The following is a 19,504-nucleotide window of genomic DNA, read 5'->3' on the forward strand; positions in this document are numbered from 1 at the left end:
GAAAGATATCATGTTTGGTAAGGTGGAGAGTCAGAGAAAAAGAGGAAGACCCCAAATGAGATGGATTGGCCAAGTGGCAGCATCGATGGACTCAAGCATGACAACAGTAGTGAGGTTGGCCCAGGATCAGGCAGTGTTTCATTCTGCTGTGCATAGGTCGCTATAACTTGGTACTGACTCGATGGCACCTAACAACATCAACAAACAACCAGTCCTCAGGTGATGTTAATACTGCTGGTCTGGGAACAACATTTTGAAAATCTTTAACATACAGGAGTCCTGGTATGCTGTTGTGGATTAATACGCTGGACTACACAGTCAGTGGTTCAAGCTCACCATCTGCTCCTCAGAAACTCTGTATAGTATTGCTTTGGGTTGGAACTGACTCTAAGGCCCTTAACAACAATAACAATCTACAGGATGAAGCTCCAAGTCCTTGTAGACATGCATGGTCTTTATGATCTGATCTCTCCTGCCTCCAGAGAGGGAGTCTTAAACTCCAAAAGACCACATGTAATGCCCTACCACTTCTCAGATTCCCCATGCTCTCACATAATTGCATGTGTCCTTGTGTCTGCGGGAAAATGTCTAACTCTCTTGTCAAGATTCCCTTCCCTGATTCCTCTTACCCTGCTCCCAAGCAGACAGCCTCCAGCGCTGTGCTGTGTATCAGCATTCATCATGTTGATTGTATGCTTGTCTACACATGTTGCTGCAAAAAGCATAGCATAGTGTGTTTACATAAATACCTCCCTGGAGAAGGAAGTGGCGGGCAAACTAATGTAGAAGGCCTGTATTATTTATATAAAAATAGAGCACATTGTGGAGGGCAGAAACCCTGTACTTCTATTGTGCTCTCTCTCGGCCATCCTAGCGTCCAATAAAGTCAGTTGAGAGAATAAATTAATTATTTGCTCTCAGTAAATACATGATAGTTTCCATTGATTACTGATGTCTATATAAAATTTCTAAGTGGATAAGAGAGTTTGTATTTTTCTAATCCTACAAGATGACTTAAAATGCACGTTTTTGTTCCCAAAGTGAACCAAGTTGGAATTAGAAATAAAATCACTGTGGATTCCTTTCAACAGGTGGTAAAGCAATGCAAATAATGGGAAACAGATCAAATCTCTATTAAATCAATATTTTAATCTTTTTAATTAGTGGGCCACTCTTTAAAGGACATCATCAACTATGAAGCTATTATGATGTTTCTTATGGAATGAAGTAACTTGTTGCAAAGAACAATGGTAGCTTAGGGGAAAATCTATCAATATTTGAGGGTTTGTATTTTTGCTTGACTCTATATGACCAGATATTGATTGGGGCAAGAAAACAATGTTAAAATAAAAATATACACAAATATGCATAGTTAGAAGATTAATAAGCAAATTTCCCAAATTTCTTGATCAATTATTGGTGTATAGAGCTCTGTATTTATGTATGTATGTAGTATGTATGGGATTTTGTGTATGTGTGTGTTGTGGGGGTGTGCATTGGGGAGGAGGTGGTTATGAGAAGAGAGGTTGCTTAAGGTTTCTCCCTCCAGGGATCATGCACACCCACATAAAATCCAAATATAATAAATTTTGGAATGCAAGCACAGATTATCCATCTAGCTGCAGAGGTGGAAGCCTGCCTTCAGACATGGAAAATGACAGATAATTATCCAGTCTTTTGACAGCATGTCTGCTACCTAATAATTCAAACTACTGGTATGAAGAAGAAAGCCAAGAATCTTTATGAAGTTGGAAGAGGAACCTTAACAATTTGCCTCCACCTTCTGCATTGGCATCTATTCTCCACAGTATTTAGCTGCAAAATGGTGAAAGGTAGCCAAGCAGAGAACAACTTAGATTCTCAGGAATGCTACAGTTATATACTTCTGTTCATATGTAGTGCTGATTTCTTCAAACATTAAGACAAAGTGTAATTCCAAAGAATAACTGAATAATAGTAATTTCTTAAATTTGCAGAGTACTTCAAAAGTTGAACATGAACTTGTTTATTTCTTAGAGTGACCCTGTAGGGAAGACAAGATGGGCACAAATGTTCTATTTTATGTATTTTTGATAAAGCCCTACAAAATTGTCATGAATATAGCCAGCAAGTCATGTCTTGATTCTTATCCACATATTCCACTGTAAAATTAAAATACACTGCTGCTCTTTGTACCCATGGGGTTCGGTTTTAAATAAAGGGTACTTAGCACGGAGACTAAGGAGCTCTGGTAGCGTAGTGGTTACGAATCGGGCTGCGAACCTTAAGGCCAGCAGTTCGAAACTACCAGCCGCTCCGCGGGAGAAAGATGAGGCGTTCTACTCCCGTAAAGATTTACAGCCTCGGAAACCCTGTACAGGGTCGCTATGGGTCGGAACCGACTCGACGGCACTTAGCAACAAGCAACAGCACGGAGACTGAGCAATTTTATTTGTAGAAATTGATTAGATAGATTTCACAAATTCTCTTTTCATCAAAAGAAGTTTTTAAGGAAAGAATTACTTAGATAATTTCTCAGATCTTCGCTTGATTTTGCTTTCATCCACTCACACATTATTTATTACAATACTTTCCTGCATATGATCTGATTCAACTAGTCTGAAATGATACATCTATCAACATTGTCAGCATTATCTGCCCCTATGAAGAACTGGTACCTACCTAAGGATTGCAAATGCTTTGTGACATTCCTAGCTCATTCATTATCTGATTTAGGTCCCCGAAAGGAATTTATCGTAAGTATAGTTAAAATGTACTTATCTATAATTGTTAACCACCACCCCACCCCTGCCCACACACAGATTTTCCTGCGTTACTTAGACAAATTGAAGACATGCCTAAAACACAGGTTTTACAGAAGAGGAAATCTAAAAATTCTTTCCTGGGTACCAAGTGAACCTCATTGAAGGGTGATATATGATTAAGTAAGGAGCTCTGGTAGCGTAGCGGTTACGAATCGGGCTGTGAGCCGCAAGGTCAGCAGTTCGAAACTACCAGCTGTTCCGCAGGAGAAAGATGAGGCTTTCTGCTCCCGTGAAGATTTACAGCCTCGGAAACCCTGTACAGGGTCGCTGAGTCGGAATTGACTCCACGGCACATAACAACAACAACAACAACCCTGTGCTTTATACAGTTATAATGCAAAAGCCAATAAATGCTTCAAGAAGTTAGGAGGGAATTATTAAAATTCTTTAAAACACCAATTTCTTATTTACGTCTTTGGTAGTAAACATTAAAATGATGTGAATACTTTCTCTTTCAATGAAATGAATGTAAAAATATAGACTCCCTAGTGAATTTCACTTTTCCACCTCTGATGGTGCTGCCATTCCAGGGCAGATGGAAAGGGAAAAGTTGTAAAAGTTCTTCTCCACATCATTCCATCCAGCCAGGTTTGAATGAGCTCACATGCTTTCAGAAAAAGTCAAGGCATTTGTTAAAGTCATTAGGAATCACCACTGGGGATGTGGTTGTTCTTCAAGCAGCAATGCTTCTCCCAAATCCCATCCAGCCCTTGGGGCTAATCATTCTTTGGAGGTGAAACAAAGGGAGGAATGGGAATCCCCCTCTGATTCTCTCATTCCCAGGACCCCAAGGACAACACTGAGTGGCTTTGTGCATACAGACAGTTCTGAGGAAATTGACCCAACCATATAGAGCAACATCAATAATTCTAGAGAAAAATGAGGATTTCATGGGGACAAAGCCTGGCAGGATGTTGCACAAACATTATAATGTCTGGTCCCCATGGTTTAAATGTGCTTTTCTCTTTTTCTCCTTCATGCTTTTGCTATGCTATTCATTTCTCTGAAAATTTCTCCTTTTTACCCTTCCTTCAGGAGTCAGCTTGTTATACCTCCATCTTGAAGTCCTGAGGAACTAACCAATATCTTCACTAGTACATTTGAGATAGGATCTTCCTAAAGACCAAAATAGCTTATTCTAGTTGAAGGCCCATCTGCTATAATCATTTAATGAAACAGCCCCACATCTTAGGGTTTACTGACTTTTCTTAATAGAAGTTCCATTTGCAACTGTGACTCCAGCTAATTTTGCAAGCCCCCAAATTCTATCATTTTTGACCTTTGCCCCTAAGGCTCATGGGTCATTTAGCCTCTGATCCTTCTGGCCTCTGATCCCCGAATGCTCCAGAACCCCTCTCCCAATTCCTTCATTACCTCTAAACTTTCCATGGTGCACTCTGTCATTCATGTCTCTTCCTGCTGACTCTTCAGGGAATGCAGAACCTTTGTCCTAATTATAGCCTGAGTTTGACTAAGGACATCGTTTCCTCTTATCATTTTTCAAGTGAGTTTCCCTTCCTACTTCCAGCGGAGTCAAAGTCCAAAGAGAGAATGCTACTTCCAAACATTGCACCTTGTCTTCTGCTTTCGTTGCTAGAACTCATCCCTTTTGGTTCCTTTTCTGTTTAATAATATGCTCGTCAGCCATCAACCACATTTATTCCTGTCCTCAAGCAGGGTGACTTCAGTGGCTAGTGGATGATTTAGGCAACAACCTAGCATCAGAGTTCTTGCACGAAAAATACCTTATTGAGCTTCACCTACTATTTCAGCTCCAAATAACTATGATGTCATCCTCTTTAATATTAATATTCCTCACTTTGATCCACTAGTTGTCTAGCAGTTTGTTCTACTGTAGGGCTTACATGTTGGTTTGATGCTGGAAGCTATGCCTCCAGTATTTCAAACAATATTAGGGTCACCTATGATGGACAGGTTTCAGTTGAGCTTCCAGACTAAAACAGATTAAGAAGAAAGACCTCCCAAAGTTTTTCTAAAAATTAGTCAATGAAAACACTGTGAACCACAATAGACCATTGTCTGATAGAGTGCTGAAAGCGGAGCACTCTAGGCTTGGAAGGCACTACGTAATCGTAGCAGTAATGGACTCAAACATGCTACCCGTAAAGATGGCGGAAGACTGAGCAGTGTTTTGTTTTGGTGTACACTGGTCACCATGAGTTGGAGCTGGCTTGATGGCAACTAATCCCAACAGCACCACTTAGGATACAGCATGTTTTTTACTAGCTTATTTCTACCGCACCTATCTGGCAACTTCATGAACAATTTCCCTTTAGTCTTGTGAGTCTCAGACATTATGAACATAACAATCATACTAGGAGTGCATAAACATGCCAGTTTCTGAGGCTTCCTCCAGAGAGTCTGATTTTCCAGATATAGAGGCAGTACCTAGAAATCTGCATTTCATAAACATCATAGATGGTCCTGGTACAAGTCTGTTTAAACTGTTTAAAACATGTCTTGTTTTCTGTGGATCAGGCTTCTTCCAGCTGCACTTTCACCTGTTATTGGCGTAAGATTTCATCTATGATTGACATCACTGTTTCTATAACCATTGGAGTCCTGGTGTGGTATGGCAGGATAATGCACCATTTTACCAAAGCAAGGAAATCTAGAGAAGCCATCCTTGAAGTCACACTCTCTATGAGCTTTGTGCTGTTGTTGCTAAGTGTTGTTGAGTTGGTTCTGACTCATAACCACCCAATATAGGGTTTTTAGGCTGTAAAACTTTGCAGGAACAGAAAATCTCATCTTTCTTCCATGGAGTGGCTAGTGGGTTGGAATCGCTGATCTTGTGGTTAGCAGTCCAATGCTTATCCTACAGAGCCACCATGCTCCTATTAGCTTTATATCAGTTGCTAAGTTTGTTCATGCTAGGTCTCTTTAGTCTGAGTCCACCTTTCCTCTTCCGATGGCATTAATTTAAACTCTTATCAGTAATGCCACCTCTCAAGTCAGTCTCCCGTCTGAAGATCTACCTCACTCCCTGTGTAAATATGGCTTACCACTCTACAAGGCTGTAATGTGCTTAAAAGCAGAGACCAAACCTTAAGTCACATTTCGCATATAGGGAGCACTTTGCAATGAAATATTTTTATATTCCTTTTCTCTCTTCCCTTCTTCTACTCTGACAAAGACACAGCCCAGGTCTAGAATTATTTAGCACAGCCTGTGTTACCAAATTGTGTTCAGAACCCAGATGTCATTGTTCTACTCCAAGTTCTCATGATCTGAGGCCAGTTAAGAAAGGAACACAGTTTAGTGAATCCCTTCAGACTGAAAGTATGGGCTAACCCTATTAGTATTTACAGGAATTCAGAGATTGTCTACACCTGTCTTTATTCCAAAAAGTATTTGAGGACAATTATGGAATTAATTCTTTATTTTTGTAGGAAAATAATAAATAACAAATGTAAACAATAGGACACAAAGTCTCATGGCTGACTCCCCAAGGCTTAAAATCAGTATCAGGGTTGGTTATGTCTTGGTTCCCACATTATGTGTGATCACTATGAGTTTTCTGATGTTAATAGCTAGATTAACATTTATAAAATGGAATGGAAAACAGGCAAAGTCTGTAAATCCAGGTGAGTCAAAGAAATTCCTCGGGGATATGCACTCCACTTGTAAATAATTCTCATTTAACTATTGTAACTTGGAAAGGCTGACACCTACAATCAATAAAATGACATCTCCTTTATTTTTATTATTTTAGTAGGAATGTCAGTAATCATCCACATTAAAGGTCTTCAGGGAAGAAGATTAGTAGGAGGAAATATAAATCTAAAACATAGTATTGTATCCTTGGATTTGCTAAGAATACTTTTCTAGATAACACAAAGCCTTGCATTTATTTTGAATATGCGTAGTTTGATAAGACTCTCATATACTACATCTATAAAATTCAAATAAACTTTTAAAAAAAAATAGCTGAAGATATTGATAGAGCAGGACTTCTAATTTCTCTCCACAAAGAAGGCATTCTAAAGGATTTTATTGGTCATTAGGCACAATTTTGTACAAAGTTTTGCACTCAGTAAATGGTAGCCTTCTTACTGCTATTATTATTAGATAACAAAAACTCAATAATGTCTTCCCACTATATTTTTCTATATGAGATTTCCCAAAGCATCCTCTTGAATTATATTGGTTCCTGCTCCTTATTCTCCACAGTTGTCAAACACAATAACCTCTAGCTTCACGTGACTATTGACCACTGAAATACATCTTGTCTAAACTGAGTTGTAGTGTAAATGTAAAACATACACTTGAGTTTGAAGACAGTGCAGGAAAACGATTGTAAATATTTCATGATTTTTTTTTTAATCAATTATATGTTGACATGTTATTTGGGTGTAGTAAGTTAAATAATATATAATTAATCTCATCAGTTTGTTTGCATTTTAAAACTATTTGGGTTTTAAATACTCATATTTTCACATTTATTTTATGACTTGCTTTTGTAGTTCATGACATATTCCTATTGGACAATGCTGGTCGAGAGACCAAAGTTTGTTTGTTTTTCTTGTACACTTAACTTTCTAACAGTGTTCTCTGTCATATTTTCCTTTTTGCTTCTTACTCCTCTTAGAATGTTCTTCCTTTTAAGATTTAACCATTCTTTATACTCCATTATCTATTAAGACAGTCTGATTCTCCAAGACAGAAGCACACTTTATTCTTCTGAACTCAGTGTCCTTGTGTAGCGCTGATAGCACTGATTGGCTAACTGCCAGATCTGCTGTTCAGACCCACCAGTTGCTCCTTGGAAACCCTATACAAGGTCACTATGCATTGGAATTGATTTGGTGGCACTTAACAACAACAATAAGGAGCTCTGGTAGCGTAGTGGTTACGAATCGGGCTGCGAACCTTAAGGTCAGCGGTTCGAAACTACCAGCCACTCTGCGGGAGAAAGATGAGGCTTTCTACTCTCATAAGGATTTACACCCTCGGAAACCCTGTACAGGGTCGCTATGGGTCGGAACCGACTCGACGGCACTTAACAACAACAACAACAACAACAAGCCTGGTGGTGTAGTGAGTCTAGCATTTGCTGTTAGCTGCAAGGTCAGTAATTCAAACCCACCAGCCACTCTGGAGGAGAATAAAGAGGCTTGCTACTCTCATAAAGATGTACAGTCTTTGAAACCCTAAAGAGCAGTTTACTCTGTCCTATAGGGTGACTATGAAATGGACTCCACTGGATGGAGTAGGTAGTGGTAGGAAACTTCTGCTGCCCTTGAGACAGTCCCAGACATCATGCACAACCCATGCACAATGAAATGAAATTCTGTTCCTGCCTAGATCTCCCACATGGAAGATGAGAGGTATGCCATGGAGCCACTAATTCCCCCTTCTATACTCTTGGTGTGACTCTGGACTGCAAAGTCAGTTTGAACCACAAGGTTGGCAGTTGAAGCTCTCCAGTCACTCCTCAGAAACCCTACTCAGGGTCACTATGGGTCAGAACCGAATTAATGGCACTTAATAAGGAGCTCTGGTAGTGTAGTGGTTACGAATTGGGGTCAGCAGTTCGAAACTACTAGATGTTCTGTGGGAGAAAGATGAGGCTTTGTGCTCCCATGAAGATTTATAGCCTTGGAAACCCTGTACAGGGTCGCTATGAGTTGGAAGCAACTCCATAGCACATAATAACAACAACAACAATAACAACAACAAACTCTTGAAATCCATTATTTGCAATTTTTAAAAGTGATACTCATCAATTTATGGACTCCTGGTGTGGCACTCTGGGTTGATGCACTGGACTGCAAAGTTGTTTTGAGCTTCAAGGTTGGTGGTTCAAGCTTACCAACCACTCCTCAGAAACCTAATTTAGGGTCATTACGGGTCAGAATTTTCTCTATGGAACTTAACAACAATAAATAATTTATGGACTCCTGGTGTGGTGCTGTATGATCAGCACTGGACTGTGAAACACAAGGTCAGCAATTCAAACCCACCAGCTGCTCCTCGGAAACCCTATACTGGGTCGCTGTAAGTTGGAACCGATGCAATGGCACTTAACAACAACAACAATCAATCAATTTATCATAGGACTCCTAGCATGGTGCTGTAGGATCAGCACTGGACTACAAACCACAAGGTCAGCAGTTCAAACCCATCAGCAGCTCCTCAGAAATCCTACGTAGGCTCTCTATGAGTCAGAACTGACTAAATGGGCACTTAACAACAACAATTTGTGTCTGTATTATAGGTGTTTGTGTATATCCGCTCCATCCAGTAAGTTGTTAGTCTTTGAAGGAGCCATTTAAAAATTCATTTTCATATCTCTCAGACTGGAAAAAGAAATCAGTGAATCAAGTAGAAACTACCCTAGTTATTTTAACAGAAATTATTTAGTTTAGAGAACTGACTAAATAAACAGGCATGGGAAATGTGAGAAATCCCAAGGAAACCCCCAAAGTGACTCAGTTTACACCTGTGATTATTCCAAAAATATTTGAACCAGGAGCAGCTCAAACCAAACCAAACCAAACCAAAAGAACCCCAGGGCTAGGGGAGCATGGGGAAGTGTGGAATTATCAGAAGCGAGTTGCTAGGAGCAGGGCCTAGTGGAATTGAAACTCAGATAGCTGAAGAGGGATGCTCTCAGGCTGGTGCTGGTACTCCTGAAACTTGGAGGATAGGCCTGGAGGGGCTAGAGGTCAAGCTTCTACTGAAAGCATGCTACCCTGCTGGTTGGTACCCATGAGTAAGTATCATAAGCTTGGTTCTGGGAGTGTAGAAAAAATCTGGAGACTGTAAGTAACTACTGCTGAATTCAATGGTTGATTTTCAGGTAGAAGAGAACTTCCTGGAGTGACACTAATGGAAGCAGATGGCAAATGGAAAGGAGCAAGACACATTTCCCTCTTCATGTCTTTCTATTTCCTCTACCACTAGCTGTTATTAAGGTGATTTGGACTCATGTAAACTCCATATGTATCTGAGCAAAACTGCTACATGGAACTTTCAAAGGCTGATATTTTGGAGGTAGAGCTCCAGGTCTTTCTTTCAGCACACTCTAGGTGGATTCGAGCTTCCAATTTTTCTGTTAGCAGTTGGGCTCATTAACCATTTGTACCATGTAGAGTTTCCCATCTGTCTCCTTTATGGCCCCATATTGATGGTCCTTAGCAGGATCTAAATGACAATGGAGATCTATAGATTTCCAGCATGGAATGACTGATCCAGTAAAGGATGACTGATACTGACACGACTCCTAGCGACCCCATGCACTATGAGCAGTATTCATGCCTTGGTGTAATTCTTTCCCCTTGAGTGTGAGTGGAACTAGTTCTGCTCCTGCAAAAAAAGATTTACAGCCTCAGAAACCCTATATAGGGCTACTATGACTTGACACCACTTATATTCCTGGTATGGCCCTGTGGGTTAATGCACTGGATTGCAAAGCTGGTTTGAACTGCAAGGTCAAACTCACAAGTTACTCCTCAGAAACCCTATGCAGAGTTGCTATGAGTCAGAATATATATATATATATATATAGTAGTGGTAGTGGTAGTGTGCCATGGAGTCAATTCCAATATATCCATATTTGTGCCAATTCTAAAGAAAGGGGAACTAATGGAATGTGGAAATCATCAAACAATATTATTAATATCACATGCCAGAAACATTCTGCTGAAGATAATTAAAAAATGGTTGCAGTAGTATATTGACAAGGAACTACTAGAAATTCAAGCTAGATTCAGAAGAGAATATGGAACAAGAAATATCATTGTTGATGTCAGATGAATCTTGACTGAAAGCAGATAACATCAAAAAGATGTTTACTTGTGCTTTATTGACTATCAAAAGCATTTAACTACATGGATTATAACAAACTATAAATAACATAACAAAGAATGGGAATTCCAGAACACTTAATTGTGCTCATGAGGAATCTATACATAGAACAAGAGTCAATCTTTCAAACCGAACAAGGGGATATTACTAGTTTGAAATCAGGAAAGGTATACATCAAGGTTATATCCTTTTGTCACACTTACTCGATCTGTATGCTGAACATATAATCTGAGAAGCTAGGTTATATAAAGAAGACTGTGGCATAAGGATTGGAGGAAGACTCATTGAAGCAAAGAGGATTTACAGTACTTACTGTAAAGATTAAAGACTACCTCCTTCAGTATGGATTGCACCTCATTGTAAAGAAAACTACAATCTTCACTGGACCAATAAGTAACATCATGATAAATAGAGAACATTGAACTTGTCAAGTATTTCATTTTACTTGGATCCACAACCAACACTCATGGAAGCAACAATCAAGAAATCAAATGACATATTGCATTAGGCAAATCTGCTGCAAAAGATCTCTTAAAGTTTTATTTTATTTTATTTTATTTAACTTTTTAATGTGAATTGAGTGAGGGCTTACAAAGCAGATCATCAGTTTTACATTCTACACGTCATCCACTGTGCTTCATTACAATAAGTGCAGTCCTCTCCACGTACTATCAGCTAACAGCATTTATCTCTATTCACTTTAGCTCTCCTTGTGCCTCCCACTACCTTCATCTTTCCTATGCCAACCTCTCTTGTTGTATATTGCCTACTCCGTCACTCATGTTAACATGTGATGTAGCAGGCAATATACAACCTCTAGCCTGTGACTAATCCTCCATCCCCACAGTAACCACCATAGAATGTGTATTTTGTCAAGAAAACATTTTCTTAACTTTTTACAACAGTGGTCTCATACAATATTTGTCCTTTTGTGTTTGCCTGATTTCACTCAGCCTAATGTCCTCCAGTTTCATTCATGTTGTGAGGTAATTTGCAGATTGATCCTTACTCTTCAACCTAAAATAGTATTTCATTGTGTGCATGTACTAAAGTTTGCTTAACTATTCTTCTGTTATTGGGCATTTTAGGCTGTCTTCATCATTTTGGAGTTAGAAAACCAAAAGGGAAGAACATGCTTAGCATTTTTCAAGCTAAAATAACTGAAGAAAAAAATTAAAACTTTGTCTTCCAATATTGAAGGATTCTATGGGCAAAATATTGAATGATGCAGAAAATATCAATAGAAGATGGAAGGGATATGCAGAATCACTGTACCAAAAGAAATGGTCAATATTCTTCCATTTCAAGAGGTAGCATATTATCAAGAGTTACACAGAAGGAACTAGTTCATTGAAGACATTGGCAAAGAACAAGGCTCTGGGAATTGATGGAATACAAACTGAAATCTTTCGACAGACTGGCTCAGCACTAGAGAGAGGTATTAACTCACCAGTGCCATGATTTTTGGAAGACAATATCAACAATATCACATGCAAGCAGAGTTCTGCTAATGATAATTCAAAAGCAGATGCAATAGTACATCAAAAGAGAACTTCCAGAGGTTCAAGCTAGATTCAGATGAGGTTGTGGAACAAGCAATGCCATTGCTGACATCAAATGAATCTTGTCTGAGAGCAGAGAATGCTTGAAAGGTGTCCACCTGTGCTTTATTGACTATGCAAAGGCTTTTGACTGAGTGGATCATGATGAACTCTGAAAAAAAAAAAAAAAAATAGGTATTCCAAAACGCTTGCAATGTGTATTCCACAAACATTGCAAATAATGGGTATTTCAGAATACTTAAATTGTGCTCATGCGAGGCCTGTACCTAGACCAAGAGTCAGTTGTTCAAACAGAACAAGGGGACACTGAATCGTTTAAAATCAGGAAAATTGTGTGCCAGGGTTGTATTCTTTTATCCTATTTATTCAATCTGTGTGCTGAGCAAATAATCCAAGAAACTGGATTATGTAAAGAAGAATGTGGTATCAGGATTGGAGGAAGACTCATCAACAACCTGTGATATACAGGTAATACAACCTTGCTAGCTGAAAGCAAAGAGTACTTGAAATACTTACCAATGAAGATCAAAGACCACAGTCTTCAGTATGGGTTACACTTCAATGCAAAGAAATAAAAAACCCTCACCACTGGACCCATAAATAATGATAATGGATGATACGGTCCAGTGGTGAGGATTTTTTTTTTTTTTTGATAAATTGATAAAAATTTGAAGCTGTCACACTTCATTTTGTTTGGATCCACTATCAACACTCATGGAAGCAGCAATCAAGAAACCAAACAATGTACTGCATTAGGCAAATCAGTTGCACAAGACCTCTTCAAAGTACATTTATTTTGTATGGCTGCTCTTGTAGTGTTTTCCTGAATTCTTCTGAAGTTTTTTCTGCATTCTCCTTGCTTTTCTTCATCTTTCTGTCAATCCTTTCAAGGTATGTAAATATCATTCTTTTGAATTCTCTTTCAGTTAATTCTATTACCTCATTACCTTTATTTATTTATTTATTTATTTTCCTCAGAAGTATTTTTTGGCAGTGCATCTTGGTCATTTGTTTGAGCCATTCTTTTGTTTTTTTCATGTGGGCTAAAATTGTTGTCTCTGGGACATTGTGGTATTGTTGTATTTGTATTTAATTTATGATTGTATATTGATATGTTCTTAGACTCTCACCAATTGTCTCCTGTTGGTGTCATTAGAGAATTGAAGCATATGCACCGTCTCTGTTCATCATTCATTTCACCTCAATTTAGGGTGGGTTTGGCTGGTGTTGGCTGCTGTCTATTGTTGATCAGGTGCCATAAGAGCTGATATTGGCTTTTACCCAGTCTGTGGTGCTGCAGAGGGTACAGTGGTGGCTGCACTTTATGGGCACAATGGTTGTCTCCTGTGTGTATCTGCTCTTTCTGGCCACCTTCTGTCACCAAAGCTGCTCACAAAAGTTCAAGATCTGGTTGGCTGTTCACTAGTTAGTCTCCTTCTCTTGCTGTCCTTGCTCAGTTTCTCCACCAAGCAAGCTCTCAATCCACTACTCTATCCTTCCCTCTGAAGTTCTGGGTTCCAGGCTTTTCATATGTGCCTGTTTCATAGCTTTGTTGTAGTACATATGCCTAGTCTGCCATCTAGCCAGGAGACCACTCTTTAAAGCTTTGAAGAGCAAAGATGTCAGTTTGAGGACTAAGGTGCACCTGACCAAAGTCATGGTGTTTTCAATTGCCTCATATGCACACAAAAGCTGGACAAGAACTGATGCATTTGAATAATGGTGTTGGCAAAGAATATTGAATGTACCAGGACATGTGAACTATTGGAAGAGCGAATAAATTTGTTTTAGAAAAAATGTGGCCAGATTGCTACTTGGAAGTGACTATTGTGAGATCTCATCTCTTGTACTTTGGACATGTTTTTATGACAGACCAATCCCTAGAGAAGGTCATGAGTTTTGGTAAATTGGAAGGTAAGTGAAAAAGAGGAATACCTTCAATGAGGTGGATTGAAACAATGACAATAGCAAATGTTGTCATTGGGCTCAAACAATAATTGTGAGGACGGAAAAGGACTGAGCAGATTTTTGTTCTGTTGTACATACAGTTGCTATTAGTTGGAATCAACTTGATGCTACCTAGCAACAAAAACATGAGCACACAAACATGAGGGTGCTTCAAAATGTTAGTGGAAAAATGGAATTAAAAGATAATAGAATTTTTCCATGAAATATTTGATGCACCTTCATGTATGCATGTGTGTAGATATATGTACATATATTCCTAAGAAATAAAGATAAACAACATAATAAAAAGAAACTGAGAAACTGAGCTATATTAATAAACTCTTAGCAACAGAGGGCATGTACAGAACCAATAAATACATCATAAGAAATTCAACATCATTAGAAATCAGGTAAGTGAAAAGTAAAAGTACTGAGGGACATAGTATTAAATATATAAGTGCTATTCTACTATTGGAGTCCTGGTATGGTACTGGAGGATACACACTGTATTGCTAATTATACGGCTGGTGGTTGAAACCCATCAGCCACTCCTCAGAAACTTTATACAAGGTTTCTATGTGTTGGAATCAACTCAACAGTAGTTAACAACAACAAAAACATGTTGTTATTGTTAAGTGCCATTGAGTTGGTTCCAACTCATAGCGACCCCATATAGGGCTTCCAAGGAGCAACTGGCTAGCTTGAACCTCCAAACTTGCAGTTCAAACTGACCTTGTAGTCCAGCACATTAATCCACAGTACCAGAGGACTTCAAAAAGTTCATGGAAAAATGGAGTTAAGAGATAATGAAAGTTTTCTATGAATACTTTGAAGCCCTTTTATATACCTACTGGCTTCAAACAATTGAAAAGATTGATAATATCAAGTACTGGTGAAGCTATGGAGCAGTGAAAACTATCCATTTATACAAGTTGTCTTAGGCAAGCCCAGTGAAACTTACGTATATGTATATATATATATATATATATATATATATATATATATATATAGAGAGAGAGAGAGAGAGAGAGAGAGAGAGAGAGAGAGAATGAAAATAACTCAAGGAAATGGCTCACAATTGTAGAGTCCCTGTCTCCAGTGGAAAAGAGGGCAAGCTTTTCCTGTGTGAATATTATATTGGAAGCAGGCCACACCCCCAAGGAAACATCCTTTCAATTGATTGGCTACTTACAGCCTGTCATCATAGAGTTAACTATGTCGACTCATAGCCAATCGTCACAGAGTTAATTATGCCTATATTAGATTTCATCACGGTGATAACCACATTTCAACTGCCAAACCACTGGGAATCCTGGCCCAGTCAAGTTGACACAAAACTATCACACAAGTGATAACAAATATTAGCTTAATCACTTTGAACAAGATGTTGGCACTACTTAGAAAAGTATAATGTTTGCATAGAGACTAATCAGTAATTCCATTCTAAAGTACTTATCCTAGAGACATTTTTGCACACATATACCAGAGACTAGAAGCATGACTTGTATTAGACAAAAATGAAAACTACCCAATGACCACCAGCAGAGGAACAGATAAGCAAACTGCAGTATTTTAATATGACAGAATTCTATAAAATACTAAAAATAAATGACCTACAACTATTGATATAAATACAGATGAATCTTGGAAGTACAATGTTGAGTGCAAGCAGCAAGTCACAAGAGAACGCATACACTATGTTTCCTTATTTATAATATTCAAATCAAGAAAACCAAGGGATGCCTTTCTATACGTGAAACTACTGTGAAAAGCAAGGGGATGATTATTGCAAAAAGTAATTGAGTGATGGGAATGTGGTCTGCAAAGTCCCACAAAGAATTATTGATTTCTTAATCTGGTGGCATTACATGAATGTCTATAAAGTATATTTTACATGTGCAGATTAATTTTATACATTTCCTTAAATATATATATCTGAGGTTCAGTGATTCCTTTAGTATCATTTTAGTTTCCTTTTTTCCCATTAAATTCAGGAAATTAATTTATATAAAACATATGTATAAATAAAAACATATGTCCTTACCAACAGAGAGGGAAGGAGTCTTCATATCAAGTATCAATACTATCCCCTCTGTACACAGGGTAGATAGGGACAGGCAACTTAGACATTAGCTATCTAAAATGAGGGGGCGATGGAGGCATGAAGTGACTGGCTTATAAGGTTTCAAGAGGGAGTTTAGTTTAAGAGTGTGTGGGCGAAGAAAGGGTTCCCACTGAATAGTTTTCATCTTGTCTAGGTGGGTCTGGTTAAAAGAGATGGGGATAAGATTCTTATGATTCAATAGTGAGCAATAGTTATCATGACTAATAGAAGTTTTATAACCAAAATGGGGGAGTAGTTAATTTTACAGTCCAGAAACAAAAGACCCTACAACCATCAAGGGAGAAGAGCAGAAGCAGAATGCAGGACCTTATCCAGAGAAGCAACAACACCAGAGATGGAGGCAGACATGGGGACATGGAGAAATGGAGCATCTGAGGACTGTAGATTCATGGGAAGAGAGCGACTAACAGCTGGCAGTCAGGAGGCTGACTTGAAGAAGATGCCCTTTGCTGGTGTAAATTATTATATATGCCTGAGTGTTTAAAAAAAAAAAAAAAAGAGCTAAAGTGAATAGAGAGAAATACTGTTATCTGATGGTACGTGGAGGAGATTATAATGAAACAAGGTGTATGACTTGTTAAATGTAAAACTGATGATCTTCCCTGCAAACTTTCACTCAATTCACAATAAAAACTTTGGGGGAAAAAAAGAACGTAGGTCCTATGATTGGGCTATCCAGCCATCCTTCCTTCCATCTATGATCCTTGAGAGATGTCTAGAAGGATTCCACCAAGTTGAAACACAGGTTATTTCTGTATGATACAAATTTTTGTCACTTTCCCATTTGAACTTTTCTATATTGCTTGAAATGTTTGTATCAAGAATGGGTTATTTTATAAAACTAATAATCTAATTAGTTAAAACAATAGAAAACAATTAAATATGCTCCCATTAATTGCCTCAATGGGGTTTCACGATAACTAAATAAAATGAGCATTAGATGAATTAAGTTACTTGTTCAAGATTACACTTAAAAATTGTGATCTTGGCAGTACTAAACTCAGATCTGGAATTTCTCTCACTACATATTTGAACTCTAATGCCTGTAGAAAAATGCCTGATGGGGTAGTGCTTAAAAACACTCAGCTAGGAACCTGGTGTGGCATTGTGGATTAACGTGCTGGACTGCAAAGTCAGTTTGAATTGCAAGGTCAGTGGTTCAAGCTCACCAGCTGCTCCTTGGAAACCCTATACAAGGTCACTATGGGTCAGAACAGACTCGAAAGCACTGAACAACAACTAACTGAAAAGTTGACTGTTCAGAACCACCACCCACTCTGTGAGAGTAAGTTAATGTAGTCTGTTTCTGTAAAAATTGCTGTTGTTGTTAAGTGCCTTCAAGCCAATTCCTACTTATAGCAACCCTGTATAGGGTTTTTAAGGGGTGGTTGGTGAGTTTGAACTGCTGATCTTGCAGTTCAAACCAACCTTGTGGTCCAGTGATTATCTTACAGTGCCACAACCTTGGAAATCTCATGGGGAGTTTTACTTTGCCCTACACAGTCGCTATTAGTCAGAATAAACTTAACAGCAAGGAGTTGTGTTGTGTCTATGAATTTGTGAAAAAAATTCCATTTTCTTTCAATTCCATTTTTTCCATGAACTTTTGAAGCCACCTCCTACAGAGGAAGTAGTGCCTGGAAAAGGACATCATACTTGGTAAAATAGAAGGTCAGTGAAAAAGAGGAAGACCCCCAATGAGATGAATTGGATACAGTAGCTGAATCAATACACTCAACCATAATCATTGTGTGAATGGCCCTGAACTCAGAAGTGTTTCATTCTGTTGAATGTATGGTTGCTATGAGTCAGAGCTGATTTGACAGCATGGAACAAAATATACAGAGGAGTCTCTGTGTAGCGTAAATGGTTACGTGTGTGCTTGGTTACTAATGCAAATGTTGTTGTTCAAATTCATCAAGAGGCATCTTGGAAGAAAGGGCTGGTGATGTACTTCAGAAACATCACAACAATTGAAAAGTTCTACTTTGATACACATGGGGTTGTCATGAATTGGAAACCACACGATGGCAACTTTTTGCTGTAGTTTTGCTTTTTAGTGCCTTTAATATATGTAGCTTGAAATTCTACCCATCATCCTTAGTCATGAAAAGCTCAGAGCCTTTCCATTTCAACAAGTCCTTAATCTGAGGCAGCAGCTCTGCTAATCACTTCAGTCAGTCTATGTTTTATCCACATGACTGCAATCATTTTACCTTGATAAGTTCTAACTGCTCCACAACCATTGAAAGCTATGGTCAAACACATGTGAGCCAATTAGGTCACTGTCATCATTTCTTCCATTTCACTATGGAAGGAACGTGGCTTCCAACACAAGACCGGGTAATGAATGATGTAATGGAAGCAGGACTCACCATCCTTCCTCCTGACTTGAATAAGTCCCTCTTTTTACCTCTTCCATTGCAGGTGTCTCAAATCTGGCAAGTAAAATCAGATTTTCCATATTTAGGCTAAGCTTCTCAGATTTTCTACTGGCAGGGAGTAAGGACCTAATTAGCTTACGTGTGCCAGCTAATTAGGTAAGAAATTATTTTGCAAAGAATGTTATGTGGGCCTTAACCTGAGGTCAACCAAACAACATTTGAACCAGAAGCTGCATATTCATGCCCTGCTCTGCTGACAAAGTGATAGGAGAGTAATAGAAAAGAGAAACAAATGAAAGGCATAATTTTCCCTATGATTCAAACCGACCTCAGGCAAAACCGCACAGAAGACCCCGGCCACTCCAGTTTATACTTCATGCCCTCCCTTCTGGAATTTTTCTCTTACTTTGCATTTTTTCCTCTCCAAAGTTCCTCGTAGAAAATGACCTGATGGGCTTGTTCATTCTATGGGATAGGATTATTTCTCAGAATTCTATCTCTGTTTTATGATGGGCTAAATCCTTGAGCCAAATGGGTACATATCTAATGACGGTTTCAGATTTGATCTACATTTAAAACACCAAATGAATTATTAACTAATCTTTTGTGATTTGAAACTACCAGCACTTCTGCGGGAGAAAGATGAGGCTTTCTGCTCCCGTAAAGATTTACAGCCTCAGAAGCCCTGTACAGGGTCGCTATGGGTTGGAACTGACTCTAGGGTACTTAACAGCAATACTTTCTGGAATACATACAAGAAACAATGGGGAAAGTGTTTTTATCATTGCTCTAAGGTGACTTGGGAATACTGTGGCTCCACACAATAAACACTGGACTGTGAATCTCAAA

This window comes from Chrysochloris asiatica, unplaced genomic scaffold (assembly GCF_000296735.1).
Source record: "Chrysochloris asiatica unplaced genomic scaffold, ChrAsi1.0 scaffold00006, whole genome shotgun sequence".
Classification (NCBI taxonomy): Eukaryota; Metazoa; Chordata; class Mammalia; order Afrosoricida; family Chrysochloridae; genus Chrysochloris; species Chrysochloris asiatica.